General features: G+C 42.2%; 1 long non-coding RNA gene across 4 annotated transcripts in view; it reads left to right on the top strand.

Moving 5' to 3' along the window:
* The window catches only part of LOC134341288 (uncharacterized), a 31396-nt gene extending 22122 nt beyond the window's left edge, over nt 1-9274 (top strand). For 2 of the 4 annotated variants that reach the window (XR_010016748.1, XR_010016745.1), the window contains exons 7-8: nt 8090-8204; nt 8538-9274. This is a non-coding gene — a long non-coding RNA (uncharacterized LOC134341288). Of the gene's footprint in view, nt 1-7428; nt 7946-8089; nt 8205-8537 lie in introns of those variants that run through there. The other 2 variants (XR_010016746.1, XR_010016747.1) reach the window with 2 other exon arrangements.
* The last annotated feature ends 5908 nt before the right edge of the window (nt 9275-15182 follow it).

Raw genomic sequence — 15182 nt, 5'->3', positions numbered from 1 at the left:
ATTCCTGGTATGGTTTCATGCTGAAGACTGTGGATTTGCAATAGTCTATTTTTTATTTCATTTGGAGATACAGTGCGGAATAGGTCCTTCTGGCCCACTGAGCCGTGACCTCTCACAGCCCACCTATTTAACTCTAGCTTAATCATAGCACAATTTACAGTGACCAATTAACCTACTAATTAGTACATCTTTGGACTGTGGGTAGAAATCGGAGCACCCAGAGGAAACCAACACGCTGATGGGAAGAACTCTTTATGAATGGGTTTGAACTCCAAACATACATGGCATAAGCTGTAATTGTGTCATACTAACCTCTATTTTACTGTGATGCTCCCTGACCTTGGATGTTGTCTGTGTTACCATATGTGTTTACACTGAGAGCTTCAGTTTCTTTCCACTTATTAATAATTGGTTTATTATGTCACATGTGAAAAGATACAGTGAACAACTTTGTTTTGCATAACTCATTTTGCACTGAAATTGAACTTGTTATTTTGTAACTATGTTCTTTCTTCAATACATTGCATATAATTTTATTTTCTAATGAATGCTGCTGATCTGAAGCTTTGAGCTTATGATGTTATTACAAGTAAGGTTTTCACTGCCCCTTTTCACACATGTACTTCAGATATGACAATAAATACGACTTTGACAGCTACACAGATTATTCAAAAATGTAACTATGGGGAAAACAATGACAAAGTGCATAATATACACTCACTGGCCATTTTATTAGGTATACCTATACACCTGCTCATCAATACAAATATCTAACCAACCAACCATGTGGCAGCAACTCAATGCATAAAAGCATGCAGACATGGTCAAGAGGTTCAGTTATTGTTCAAACCAAACATCAGTGTGGGAAAGAAATGTGATCTAAGTGACTTTGAACATGGTATGATTGTTGGTGCCAGATGGGGAAGTTTGAGTATCTCTGAAACTGCTGATCTGGATTTTCATGCACAGCAGTCTCTAAAGTTTACAGAGAATGATGTGAGAAACAAAAAAACATCCAGTGAGCAGTAGTTCTGTGGGAGAATGTGCCTTCTTAATGAGAGAGATCAGAGAAAAATAGCTGGACCTGTTGAAGCTGGCGGGAAAGGGACAGTAACTCAAATAACCACATGTTGCAACAGTGGTATGAGAAGAGTATCGCTGAATTGAATCTTGAAGTGGATGGGCTGCAGGAGCAGAAGACCATGAGCGTCTACTCAATGACTACTCTATTAGGGTACAGGAGCAACCTAATAAAGTGGATATGGAGTGTATTTGTCACATGTACATTAAGGCATACAGTGAGATCTGTCATTTTGCATCAAGTTAAGTCATGAGGATTGCATGAGAGGACATTTCAGGAGTCATATATCAGTGGGGCAGAAGCTATCCTTGTACTCTTGAGCTGTTATGTCTTCTGCCCAACAGGAAGGGGATAAGAGAGAAGGACTAGTGTGGGAGGATTCCTTGGTTGTGTTCGTGTCTTTAAAGGCCTTCAGGTTAATTGGTCACTGTCAATAGCCATTAGTGGGTAGGTGAGTGGTAGAATCTAGGGGGAGTTGAGGTAAATCTGTGGAGAGTAACACACACAAAATACTGGAGGAATTTAGCAGGTCAGGCAGCATCTATGGACATGAATAAAGAGTCAACATTTTGGGCCAAGACCCTTCATTAGGAAGGTATAGGAAGGGAACAAAAGCCAGAATAAGAAGGTGAGAAGTGGGGAGGAGTACAAACTGATAGGTGAGATGTGACATGGTCAGGGGGAAGGTGGCTGGATATGAGAAGGGGGATGAACTAAGAAGCCTGGACGAGATCTCTTCAATGTTCCTACTGTATCTGCCTTTACCACCAGTGCTGGCAGTGTGTTCCATGCACTCACTACCTGTACTTCCTCTAATCATCTTAAAATTATGCCACCTCGAGTATGCCGTTTCCCCCCTGGGAAAAATTCTCTAGATAGCCACTGGACCTATACCTCTTAGTATCTTGTACACCTTTAATAAGTCTCCTTTAATCCTTTTTCGCTCCAAAGAGAAAAACCCTACTCTCTCAATCTATCCTCATAACATATGTGCAGTAGTCCAGACAGCATCATTGTAAATTTTCTCTGCACACTCTCTTATCGCTTCCACATACCTCCTATAATAAGGCAATGGAGTCAGTACTTTCACCAGGAGGTGGGAGAGGAAATAAGCTGAAAATAGGCAAACACAGGATGATTATGGATGTGAGTTGGTTTGTTCCAAAACTACAAGTGGATCCTGTGTGATAACAAAGCAGGTTTGATAAACATGTTATTGGCATCAGTGTTCACCAGATTTGTCACATTATCCTTTGGGCGAGTAGGAGATTTCTGAATGCCTCACTGAGCGCCAATCCCCTCTTTTGTTAATCTGCTGAGTACCCGATCCTCTTGTTCTGAGGATCCTGTATCTCCCTCTAGAGCTGAATCTTTGACTTCCTAACTGCAATACCACAATCTCTGCAGACTGTTAAAAGCATCTCCACTTTGCTGACAATCAACACTGGGGCATTTCAGGGCTTTATTTGCTTTACACCCATGAATGTGTGGCTAGGCACAGCTCATATGTCATCTATAAATTTCCTGATGATACAACCACTGTTGGCAGAATCTCAGATAGTGATGAGAGGGCATACAGGAGCGAGATATACCAGTTAGTTGAGTGGTGTTGCAGTAACAACCTTATACTCCATGTCAGTAAGATCAAAGAGCTGGATGTGGTCTTCAGAAAGGGTAAAACGAGGGAATACACACCAATCCTTGTAGAGGGAGCAGAAGTGGAGAGAGTGAGCAATTTCAAGTTCCTGGGTTCCTGGGTTTTAGTATCTCTTGAGGACCTGTCCTGGACTCAACATGTTGATGCAGCTATAAAGAAGGCAAGACAGTGGCCATGTTTCATTAGGAAGTTGATGAGATTTGGAATGTCATATAAAACACACACAAATTTCTTCAGCTGTACCGTGGAGAGCATTCTGACTGGCTGCATCACCATCTGGTATGGAGCTGCTACCGCACAGGATTGAAGTAAGCTGCAGAGAGTTGTAAAATTAGCCAGCTCCATCATGGGTACTAGCCTCCATAGTACTGAGACATCTTCAAGGAGCGGTGCCTCAAAAAGGCAGCATCCATCATTAAGGACCCCCACCACCCTCGATGTGCCCTCTTCTCACTGTTCTCATCAGGAAGAAGGTACAGAACCCTGAAGGCACACACTCAGCAATTCAGGAACAGCTTATTTTTCTCTGCCATCCAATTTCTAAATGGGTATTGAACCCATGAACTGTACCTCACTATTTTTTTATGTCTGTTTTTGCCCTACTTATTTATTTTAACTATTTGATATACATATATATACTTACTATAATTCAGTTCTTTTCTATATTATGCTTTGCATTGTACTGCTGCCAAAAAATTAACAAATTTCATGACATATAATATTTAATTTAACTATTTGGTATACATCTTCATACTTACTATAATTCAGTTTATTTTTATATTATGCTTTGCATAAAGTTAACAAATTTCATGACATATGTCAATAATACGAATTCTGATTCTGAGTATTGTCAGCAGTTTTGTGGTTCTTGATTTATCAGGGCCTCAAACGTTACGGGAAGGACGCAGGAGAATGGGGTTGAAAGAGAAAATAAATTGGCCATTGTTGAATGACGGAGCAGAGACAGTGGGCCATATGGCCCAAATCTGTCTTTCAGGACAAGGTCAGGGCATTTTAAGTGTTGCATTATGTCAAAACTGAAGTCAATTTTATTGTCATCTGCACAAGTCCTACGCACAGATGCAATGAAAAACTTAACTGCAGCTGTTTCACTGCCACATCATGTCAGATAAGCAACATTCACAGGAAGGACTTAAAACATAATTTATACACAGTTCTTACAAGAAAGAAGAAATTGAACAAAATAAAGTAAATTTTAGTGCAAATTTACCAAAGTGGTCTTGGTAACACTATACCGATGGTTGTATTGATTTGTTCAAGAAACAAATGGTTGAAGGGAGGTAGCTGTTTGTGAACCTGGTGGTGTGGGACTTCAGGCTTTTGGACCTCCTGCCCAGTGGTCTTGGTGACTTGATGGTGGGATCTTTCATGGTGGAATTTGCATTCTTGACGCAGCACCTCCTGTAGATACTACTGCAGGTGGGGGAGGGATGTGTTTGTGTTGTCTCGGGCAGGGTCCACTACTCTCTGCAGCTTCTCACATTCCTGCACGTTTGAATTGTTATACCAGACTATGATGGTATGAGTCAGGGCAGTTTCATTATTACATCTACTTATTACAGAAGACTATCTGATATCAATCCAAATCTCCTTAAACCCCCAAGCAATTAAAGATACTGGCATGATTTCCTTGTTATTGCATCTATGTGCTAGGCTCAGGCAGGTCACGATGGAGGAGCTTAACAGCTCAGATTTATCGGAAGAGATAAGAGATTTAACTATCTGTGGTGGCGCAGGGAAGGTTTTGAGGAAATGAAACTATTTGTTTCTAAATAGTGAAGGTGTTGATGAAGGGTTGACTATTTTCTTCGTGCATTCAGTTGCACATCAAGAAGTTGGAGCATTTCATCATTAATCTGATTTTCTGCCAGAGCCCTTTTTCCTGTTCAATGATTGATCATTCTGCATATTACCTACATGCATTTTCACTCCTGCTGAAGCAGATATGCTAACCAAATTAACTTGCTTCACAAACTAAAGGAAGTAGCCTACTTAGGCCTACCATGGACTGCCAGGTATGGATGTCTATTTTTTGTATTTCTGCCCTTTACTTGCCATCTCCAGGAGTTTTTTGTACATGGCTGGGCACTCTTCTGAGAAGTTGTTACATATTTGGAGCTCTGCTTTGACTGAGTCCACTTGCAGACGGTTTCTCTCGTTTCTCCAAGCTGAGGTCATCATTGAAAAAAACTCGTTCTGTGTGAGCATTGCTGCATGGAATAGAGAAGATATAAGCACTCACCTTCTTCAGATTTGTAAAAGAGACCTCAGATTTACTGAACAGCTTGAGATAACGTTCTTCACTATGGCCATCTACCATCTCAGGAGTATTGATAATTGCTTCCACAATCCCATACTCTTCATATAATTCATCCATATTAGTATCTTGAAGGTTACAGGCCTTGACTGCATCACAGAATTCTCCAAAAGGTATGGCACTTGTTAGGCTCAATTTTGACACTTTGTTATGAAAGCTGTTTTCAGAGAAGTCATACCTGTCACTTTAGTACTTCATGACTCTTTCATAGAAAACAATGAAGCCTACTTCACATTTCTCAGACACATCGGGGTAAGCTGGCTAAGCTTAGTGTTCACTGTGTTACGTACCCCGTAACTGGGTTGCCAAACCAGCAGAAATGGATCACTCAGTTGGAGTCTGGAGTACTAGAACTAAGAAAGTTTTATTAAAGAAACAAGCAACACAGTAATCGAAAGGATAATAAATGCAACAGTTCAGCGATGATAAACACACATGTGCACAGAATTAAGATAACAGCATCAATCAAGCTCTATCGTTGTCTAGGGGTAAATGACCAAATTTCAAAGTGACTCAAAGTTCAGTCCAGTTTAGTAGTTCAGTTCGCAGTAATCGTTGCCATGGCGATGGACAACGTTGGGGGGGAGAGAGAGAGAGAACAGGAACAACTGATCATTCAGACACGGCTTCACTCACAGACCGGCGATATGGCTCACAAGCAGCTTTTGGGCAGGTCCTTGGTGATGTCACCTGAGGTCACCGATTGTGACCCCTCCTCCAGATGCGGTCGATCCTCTGCAGTGAACCCGGCACCCAGGCAAGGGCGGACACACACCGGGTTCCCGCTGATCGTACCTTTCCACCCTGGCCGTTGTCTGGTACTTCCCACCGACTCGTGAGAGGCGTACCGCTTCCAGAGTCTCGTTACCTCGGGTGGCGTGTGTGTGTCCTGCCTTAGCGAACCGGTCCCTTTTTATCCCCCTGCTGGGGTATCGCCTGTCCATCACTTCAAACAGTTCAGGGTTCAAAAGGGGGAGCCGCTCCAGACAGCTCTCTACACATCTCCAGGTGCTGTTTCATTGTGTCCCTTATCTCTCTCTTGAAGACAGGTGGCAGACCAACTGCTGATCACACAGGACAGCTAACATCTTATCTATGTGTATTCGTCACAACTGCAAGGCCAAAAAAACAGTCCTTTACTCTTCCCTCAAGTTTGCTTTTCAGTTCAGCCATTAGCTTAAATACTGAAATTATGCTGAATGACTTAGCTTCTAGTGTTTCAATAGTGGCTGAGAACAATTTAAGAATGTGACTGAGGAAGAAGAAATAGATCTCTGGCGATTCACAGGCATTTCCTTCATCTCCAAAACACTTCCACCTCAGCTAGATTCTGAAAATAACCTTTTTAGGACTTCCCAGCACTTAAGTATTCTGTTAATAGATGGCAAAAGCGAGAGCCATCTAGACACAACATGCTGTAACAGATTACAATTATCAACATCCACAAATTCAGAATTCCTTTAACTGTGCTGTACTTTTAGCTGAGATGCTGTAATGGTTGTACACTTTGAGCACAATATTTTCAACATCAATTTCCAGTTTTCCTGTAGCAAATCATGTTGCATTGTACAAAATATGGGCCAGACAATTTGCAGCAATAATGTTCTTTTGAGCCATTTTCAGTTTTTGATAAACACTGTTGTGTTTCCATAGTTTACACTTGCATTGTCAGCAGTGTAGGCAGACACTTCATTGAGATCCAGACCTGACATTTCTAGTTTAACCAGTAGCTGATTTGTTATGTCCTCTGATGATCCATTGTTATCGCTGTAAAAGTCAAGTAACACATGTTGCACTCCCTTCTCAAAGTGGAAGTATCTCAGAAGTATTAGGAAACACTTTGTTGCACCTTTGTTTGAAGCATCAGTTGCTACTGAAAAGGGCAAGCCATATTCTTTGATATACTCCACATGCTTTTGTACAGAATACAGTGCGAGAATATTTTCACACAGAGCTTTTGCTTTAGTTTTCCCACATGTTACACCTTTCACTATCAATGAGTCACTGTATATTTCTTTGTCAACTTTTACTCCACAATCGACATTTCTGTATGACTGATGATGCTTCACAGCCTGGTACACTTTACACAGTTCTGCAGCCAAGATTTTGTCATCTTGAGTTGATCGAGCTGGGGAGAAAAATGATAACAATGATGACGTACCAGCAGTACGAGTGTTAACTTTATGTTTATCTGTGGTAGCGTGTCGTTCAACTGCACTTTGTCCCTTACTGCCAATCTCCATATCACAACGGCATAGTGTACAAAAAACATGAAAGTTATCTTTTCTACTTTGAGCAATAAATCCAAATTCTTTGGCCCATTCATAGTCTTTCTTTTTGGCATTTCTTTAGGGGCTTGAAACAAGAACAAAAAAGTCAACCACTCTCAATTGCGGCCTTGGGCAGACTGACCTTCTCAGACGTGCTGACGTGACTCGTACACTGCGGCGCATCAGCAGTGTTGACAACAGCAACTACATATAATAAAAATACATTAACGGTTGTTATAGCTTCCAGTTCCCACTGTATATCTGAGGTAATTTAAATACGTTTTTTAGTCAGACCCTAAAAAGGAGGACAAATTAACATCCGGCTGGAGGTGACGCCGGACGGAGGACAGAGCGTTCAAAAACCGGACTGTCCGGCCTCCCTCCTCCTTCAGCATCCTGGTAAATCTCTCTGCACCATCTTGAAAGATTCCACATCCTTCCTATAATGAGGTCACCAGAAATGTGACGGCGGGATAGGAGCTGTCCTGGTAGTTTACGATTTCAAGCTTTTTTAAAATCTTGATGGGAACATGGATAAATGTGCATGTTTGGGGTGAGAGAGGTCTTTGAATATACTGTATCTTTTGAAGTATATATGAGACAAAAATCTGAATCTGAATCTGCAGGTGAGGCAGCTCTGCATGGAGAGAATAAAGGGCTGACAGTTCAGGCTGAGGTCATATATCGGGACTCCTAATAAAGGGTCTCAGCCCAAAACATTGACTCTTCATTCCTCTCCATAGATCCTGCCTGACCTGAGTCCCCCAGCATTTTAAGGCATCATGGTGGCGTAGCAGTTGGCACGACACTATTGCAACTCAGGGCATCAGTGTTTGGAGGGCAATTCCGGCACTGTCTGTAAGTAATTTGTACTTTCTTCCTATGCCAGAGGGTTTCCTCTGGGTGCTCCAGTTTCCTCCCACAATCCAAGCACATATCAATGAGTAGGTTAATTGGTCATTGTAAATATCCTGTGATTATACTGGTGTTAAATAGATGGATTGCATTGCGGAACGGTTCTTTGGGCCGGAAGGGCCTTGTCTATACTGTACTTCTTAATAAAAAAAATAAATGAATAACATATTGTGTGTTACTCCAGTATCTGCAATACGCCTTGTGTTTATGCATCTGAATCTGAATCTCTACTTATCTTTGCTTTTGTTTTACTCCCCGCCCCCCAAACCCCTTTAGTCTGGATCAGTGACATCCAGGAGTTGAGGCCAGGTCACCATTCAGTGGGCATGTAGCAGAAGGCCATGGAAATGCCCACCAACTGCTTTTTCACCATCGTCTTTAAAGGCAGGAACCTGGATCTGGTGGCCACTGACACCAAGGAGGCCTGGAACTGGATCTATGACCTCACCAAACTCAAGAAGAGTGATTCCAGCATGAACAAGAGGGAGTGACTGGATTAGTATCATTCACAGTGTGTGTCGGGGGTGCACCAAGGAGAGAGCATGTCACCGCCCATTATGTTCTCTGATAGCAGCCCCTAAGTCTGCCCCCACCCTGTGTAGAAGGTCAAGGGCAGCAGGCACATGGGAATCACCTCCCCCACCTCCCAAGTCACATTTCCTGACATAAGACCATAAGATAGTGCCTGTCAATATTTATGTACAATCAACATTTATGTTTTAACAGGTTATAGGTACTATAGTACATATTGGCATTTTATAATATTGTGTAAAATGTTCTTCAACTAGCAACAGAAAAACTCTTCATATTGTTACATTGGGTATTTAGTGAGATCCTTGTGACGGAGGTGGACTAGTGAGGTTTTGAGTACCTTGTTGCAACTTGGTTAAAAGTAATTAAAGATCACCTCTTTTCACAACATCAGGATGATTATGGGATTTTGATTGCAGGTGAAGAGATTGACTAAAAACCCATTCAACTAGATAAGTGGCGGGAAATCTAATTAAAATCAATTTTGCTTTCTCCCAGAACTGTGGAAAATTATTGTTAATATTGCTAGTTATCCAGAAATTTTGCCTGCTGTTTCAATTTCGCTTAGGTTTTGTCACTCTGCAACTTGATAAGACATTCTTGCAATGTGATATCAATATCATTCACATTCTCCCCAAATTGATCCAATTTAGTATATGCATCTCCAGCAGGTCTGTGAATTGAAATTGCATAGCAGTCTGTGATGGTTTCAAATGATCAAGAGATACAACAGATCGTCATCTTGCAATTCTATTCTGAATAGCCAGTGAAGGAAATTGCATAAACTCGCAACATCCAATATTGCTGCTGAAAATTTTAAGCTTCCCAAGGAAAGCATGATATGAGATCGAAGTTTTTTCCTTATCATTGTTTGCTTGATAAACTCAGTTTTTCAGATATATCTGAAAGATGAAGTACATCAGACTTGACAGCAACAATTTGTTCTTTGAGCTGCTTATTTAGAAATGCTACAATACTTCATGCAACAAAGCAAGGAGGACATTTATATTTTGATAACCATCAGACCACTCTGCATTAGAAGCTGTTCAAAATCTTCATTTCTTCACAAAATTGTCAAGAAAGATGATCTTGAAATGCATTTGATTTGAAGTTGACAGCCATTATAGCAGCAAGGGTGTCATGCAAATGTCTTCCCAATACTTTTGCCACCAAATGTGGATGGTGGATGACACAGAGTATGCAAAAATGTCAAGAACAGCATTTTTATATGAACAGTGAATTCTCTGTATCTTCCTCCCATTGAAGCAGCACCACCAGGTGCACAAGCCATTATAATCTCCAGTGGAATATTGTTTTTCAAGAAATAGTTCTTTTTCAAAAATTTTCACTTTTTGTATCTGTCTTGCAGTTACCCCAAAGACCACATTGTTCACCCGATAATTTAACATATTGCACGCTCTCTCCCACCTAATAAGGGAGAAAGAGGTGACTCCATTTTCCAACGAGCGGGAGAGATAACAACTTGATGGCTTACGATGTTAAAAGTCCGTTATGTCGCTTTTTCCGAGCTCTCTGTCTGGAGATCGCAAGGGTCTCGGGTCCCCAGGCACACACCAGATGTTCTGACTCCCCCAACAACACATGGGTCTCCTGTGATTCGCCCGTCTCCAGTTACTCGAGATCCCAGGCTTCTGAATCCATGCTGAAATCTTAGACTGAGATTTTGGCATGCGGAATAGCAGCTGATTGTGGAACCCTGAGAGCGGGTCCCATTCCCGTAAAGAAGCAAGTAACTCCAGGTCAGGGTCTTTGAAAGAATCCTGAAAGGGTAAAATAGATATTAAAGATGGAAATAGAACTGTTTTCGAAGATGCAAGCAAAGGAGTTGCCGTTGGGCAGTTCATAGATACATGTCAAATATTTTTTAAAATGCTACAGTATATTTCAATTCTGTGGGGTAATAAAGGGTGTGTATTTGTCAAGAAAAGTGAATTGAACTTGTTTTCAAAATATGGTAAGTATCAGGGGTAATGTAAGTTGTAGTGGTACAACTTTGCATTCCTTACTCTGCAGTTTAGCCATTACTGGCAGATGACCCCACTGCAGTTACTGCAGCCTTCATAAACAAGAGAAAATCTGCCGATGCTGGAAATTCAAGAAACACACTCAAAATGCTGGAGGAACTCAGCAGGCCAGGCAGTGTCTATGGAAAAGAGTCTTGAGGAAGGGTCTCGGCTCGAAACGTCAACTATACTCTTTTCCATGGACGCTGCCTGGTCAGCTGAGTTCCACCAGCATTTTGTGTGTGTTGATTGCAGACTTCATGTCAATTTTATAAGTATAACAAGCATGGGCTAGTGGAAAGCCATCCGAACCAACCTCCTGCTTCAGACTTGCTGCAGACAGCTCTGTGAGGTAATCATGACCCATTCGTGAATCTTATGGTGAAGTGGAAAAGCTGTTCCTAAAATGTTGAGTGTGGGTCTTCAGTCTCAAGTACCTTTTCCCTGATGGTAGCAATGCGAAGAGGACATATTCTGAGTGATGGGGGTCCTTAATGACAACTGCCGCCTTTTGATGAAGTCCTTGATGACAAGGAAGCTAGTGCCCATTATGAAGTTTACAACCCTCTGTTGCTTTACCCAATCCTGTACAATTGCACCTCCATACATGAAGTTTATGCAACCAGTCAAAATGCATGGTACATGATACATCGGTAGAAATATGCTAGAGTCTTTGGTGATATACTGTGTGCCACAGTGTAGTTAATGAGGTGGTTGATGCAGAAGAACAGGCCCTCCGGCCCACCACACCTATGCTGACCATGATGTCGACCTTATTAACAGGCAGGGAATAGACCAGCTCCCTGATCTGTTCACGTGTCTGTCTAATGCCACCGACTCTGCTTCCATCACCTACTCTGCCAGCAGCATGTTCCTCAAGCCTACTACTTGGTTTGCTAGAAAAAAATTTGCTTTGCACATATCTTTTAAATCCCCTCCACTCATCTTAAAGCTATGCCCTCTGATATTTGAAATGGGGAAAGAAAGATTCTGATTATTTGAAGAAAAGATCGGTTTTATTTGTTAGATGTGCATCAAAGCATACAATACAATGCGTACTTTGCATCAACAACGAACACAGTATGAGGGAGTATACTTTTTGCACCATTTCAAGTGTAATAACATCCTCCCATAGCAGGATGTATGCAGTACTTCAAATGTGGTCCTCCTAAAATTTTGTACAATTTGAATATGACATTCCTTCTACTGTGCTCAATATCCTGACCAATGAAGGCCAGTGTGTTAAATGGCTAGCTGTGTTGCCTTTCAAGGAACTACTGACCTGCACCTCCAGGTGCTCTGTTCTCTTAACACTCCCCAGGACCCACACTGAGTTCCTCCAGTGCCCTTTTCCCAGAGTGGCAATGGCTCATACAAGAGGATGCAATTCTAAAGTGATGTTCGAAGTAGGTTCTTTACACAGAGAGTGACCCTCCCTAGAGTGTTGGTAGAGGCAGGTACGTTAGCTATGTTTAAAATAGACACATGAAAGATAGAAAAATGGAGGGATATGTGGAAGGGAAAGGGTTAGATCCATCTTGGAGTAGGTTAAAAGGTTGGCACAACATCATCGGCCAAAGGCCTGTACTGTGCTGTGCTGTTCCATGTTGCTAGACAGTTATTTTTGTGTGATGGTAAGAGACAAGTGGCCAGAGAATTGTTTTTCAGAGTGGAAGATTTTGATGAACAGTGGACCACAGGGGTCTACTTTTATTAATCACTTTGGAGGAGAATGTAGATAGCATGATTAGAAGTTTGTGGATGACACAAAAATTGGTATTTTAGTAGACAGTGACAAAGGTTATTTAAGTTTACAAAGAGATCTTGATCAACTTGTCAAGTGTGCAAGGAATGGCATGTAAAGTTTAGTTTAGAGTTGCATTTTAGTAAGACAAACTACGGCAGGACTTCCACTGTAAATGATAGAGCCCTGGGGAGTGTTGTAGAGCTGTAAGAACTAGAGATGCAGGTGGATTGTTCCTTGAAATGGTAACACGGGTAGATGGCGTGGTGAAGAAGGCATTTGGTAGGCTGGTTTTCATCAGTCAGGATATTGAATCCAGCAGTTAGATGCCATGATACAGCATAGAAACATAGAAATCCTACAGCACAATACAGGCCCTTCGGTCCACAGTGCCGTGCCAAACATGTACTTACTTTAGAAATTACCTAGGGTTACCTGTAGCTTTCAATTTTTCTAAGCTCCATGTACTAATCGAGGAGTCTCTTAAAAGACCCTATCATATCTGCCTCCACCACTGTCGACGGCAGCCCATTCCACACACTCACCACTCTCTGCGTAAAAAACTTACTCCAGACATTTCTTCTGTACCTACTTCCAAGCACCTTAAAACTGTGCCCTCTCGTGTTAGCCATTTCAGCCCTGGGAAAAAAGCCTCTGACTATCCACACAATCCATGCCTCTCATCATCTTATACACCTCTATCAGGTCACCTCTCATCCTCCGTCGCACCAAGGAGAAAAGGCCAAGTTCACTCAGCCTATTCTCATAAGGCATGCTCCCCAATCCAGGCAACATCCTTGTAAATCTACCTGCACCATTTCTATAGTTTCCACATCCTTCCTGTAGTGAGGTGACCAGAACTGAGCACAGTACTCCAAGTCGGGTCTGGCCAGGGTCCTACACAGCTGTAATACTACCTCTCAACTCTTGAACTCAATCCTGTGGTTGATGAAGGCCAATACACTATATGCCTTCTTAACCACACAGTCAATCTGCGCAGCAGATATGGGTGTCCTATGGACACAGACCCCAATATCCCTCCGATCCATCACACTGTCAAGAGTCTAACAATTAATACTTTATTCTGCCATCATATTTGACCTACCAAAATGAACCAGCTCACACTTAGCTGGGTTGAACTTCATCTGCCACTTCTCAGCCAAGTTTTGTATCCTATCAATGTCCCACTGCAACCTCTGACAGCCCTCCACACTATCCACAACACCACCAACCTTTGTGTCATCAGCAAATTTACTGACCCATTCCTCCACTTCCTCATCCAGGTCATTTATAAAAACCATAAAGAGAAGGGGTCCCAGAGCAGATCCCTGAGGCACACCACTGGTCACTGACCACCATGCAGAACATAACTCGTCTACAACCACTCTTTGCCTTCTGTGGGCAAGCCAATTCTGTATCCACAAAGCAAGGTCCCCTTGGATCGCATGCTTCCTTACTTTCTCAATAAGCCTTGCATGGGGTGACTTATCAAGTCCCTTGCTGAAATCCATATACACTACATCTACTGCTCTACCTTCATCGATGTGTTTAGTCACATCCTCAAAAAATTCAATCAGGCTCGTAAGGCATGACTTGACTTTGACAAAGCCATGCTGACTATTCCTAATCATATTATGCCTCTCTAAATGTTCATAGATCTGGCCTCTCAGATCTTCTCCATCAACTTACCAATCACTGAGGTAAGGCTTACTGGTTTATAATTTCCTGGGCTATCCCTACTCCCTTTCTTGAATAAGGGAGCAATATCTGCAACCCTCCAATCCTCCGGAACCTCTCCCGTCACAATTGATGATGCAAAGATCATTGCCAGAGGCTCAGCAATCTCCCCCCTCGCCTCCCACAGTAGCCTGGGGTACATCTCGTCCAGTGCTGGTGACTTATCCAACTTGATGCTTTCCAAAAACTCCAGCACATCCTCTTTCTTAATGTCTATATGCTCAAGTTTTTCAGCCCGCTTTAAGTCATCCCTACAATCACCAAGATCCTTTTCCATAGTGAATACTGAAGCAAAGTATTTATTAAGTACCTCCACCATCTGATTAAATATTTGCATTAACAAGTGTGTAGGTGTACCTAATAAAGTGGCCACTGAGTGTACTTTCGAGTATCCTTTGCACTTCTGTAAGGTTTGGGCTGTACTAGTAAGGGGAAAGAGGACTGTGAGTCGAAACTACATCACTATTGCATGACAGGTCTTTCGGGGAGCCTTACACAACAGGGCCTGTCCTTGTATTCTTGAGTTGTAATGTCTTCAGCCCAACAGGAAAGGGTAGATGAGAGAATGATCAGAGTGGGAGGATTCACTGATTATGCTGGTGGCTTTAAAGGCCTTTAGTTTAATCGGCCAATGTAAATTGCCATTAGTGGGTAGCTGAGGGGTAGAATCTGGGGGGGCGGGTAACACACACAAAATACTGGAGGAAGTCAGCAGGTCAGGCAGCATCAATGGCGGGGAATAAACAGTCGATGTTTCAGGCCTTTGTTAGAATGGCATAGGAAGGGAGCAAAAGCCAAAATAAGAAGGTGAGAGGAGGGGGGAGGAGTACAAACTGATAGGTGAGAGTTGAACATGGTCAGGGGGATGGTAAGTGGATGTGTGAA

This window comes from Mobula hypostoma (assembly GCF_963921235.1).
Source record: "Mobula hypostoma chromosome 13 unlocalized genomic scaffold, sMobHyp1.1 SUPER_13_unloc_2, whole genome shotgun sequence".
NCBI classification, from domain to species: Eukaryota; Metazoa; Chordata; class Chondrichthyes; order Myliobatiformes; family Myliobatidae; genus Mobula; species Mobula hypostoma.
Note: the sequence above shows the minus strand (reverse complement) of the source record. Positions and strands in the feature narration are given on the sequence as shown.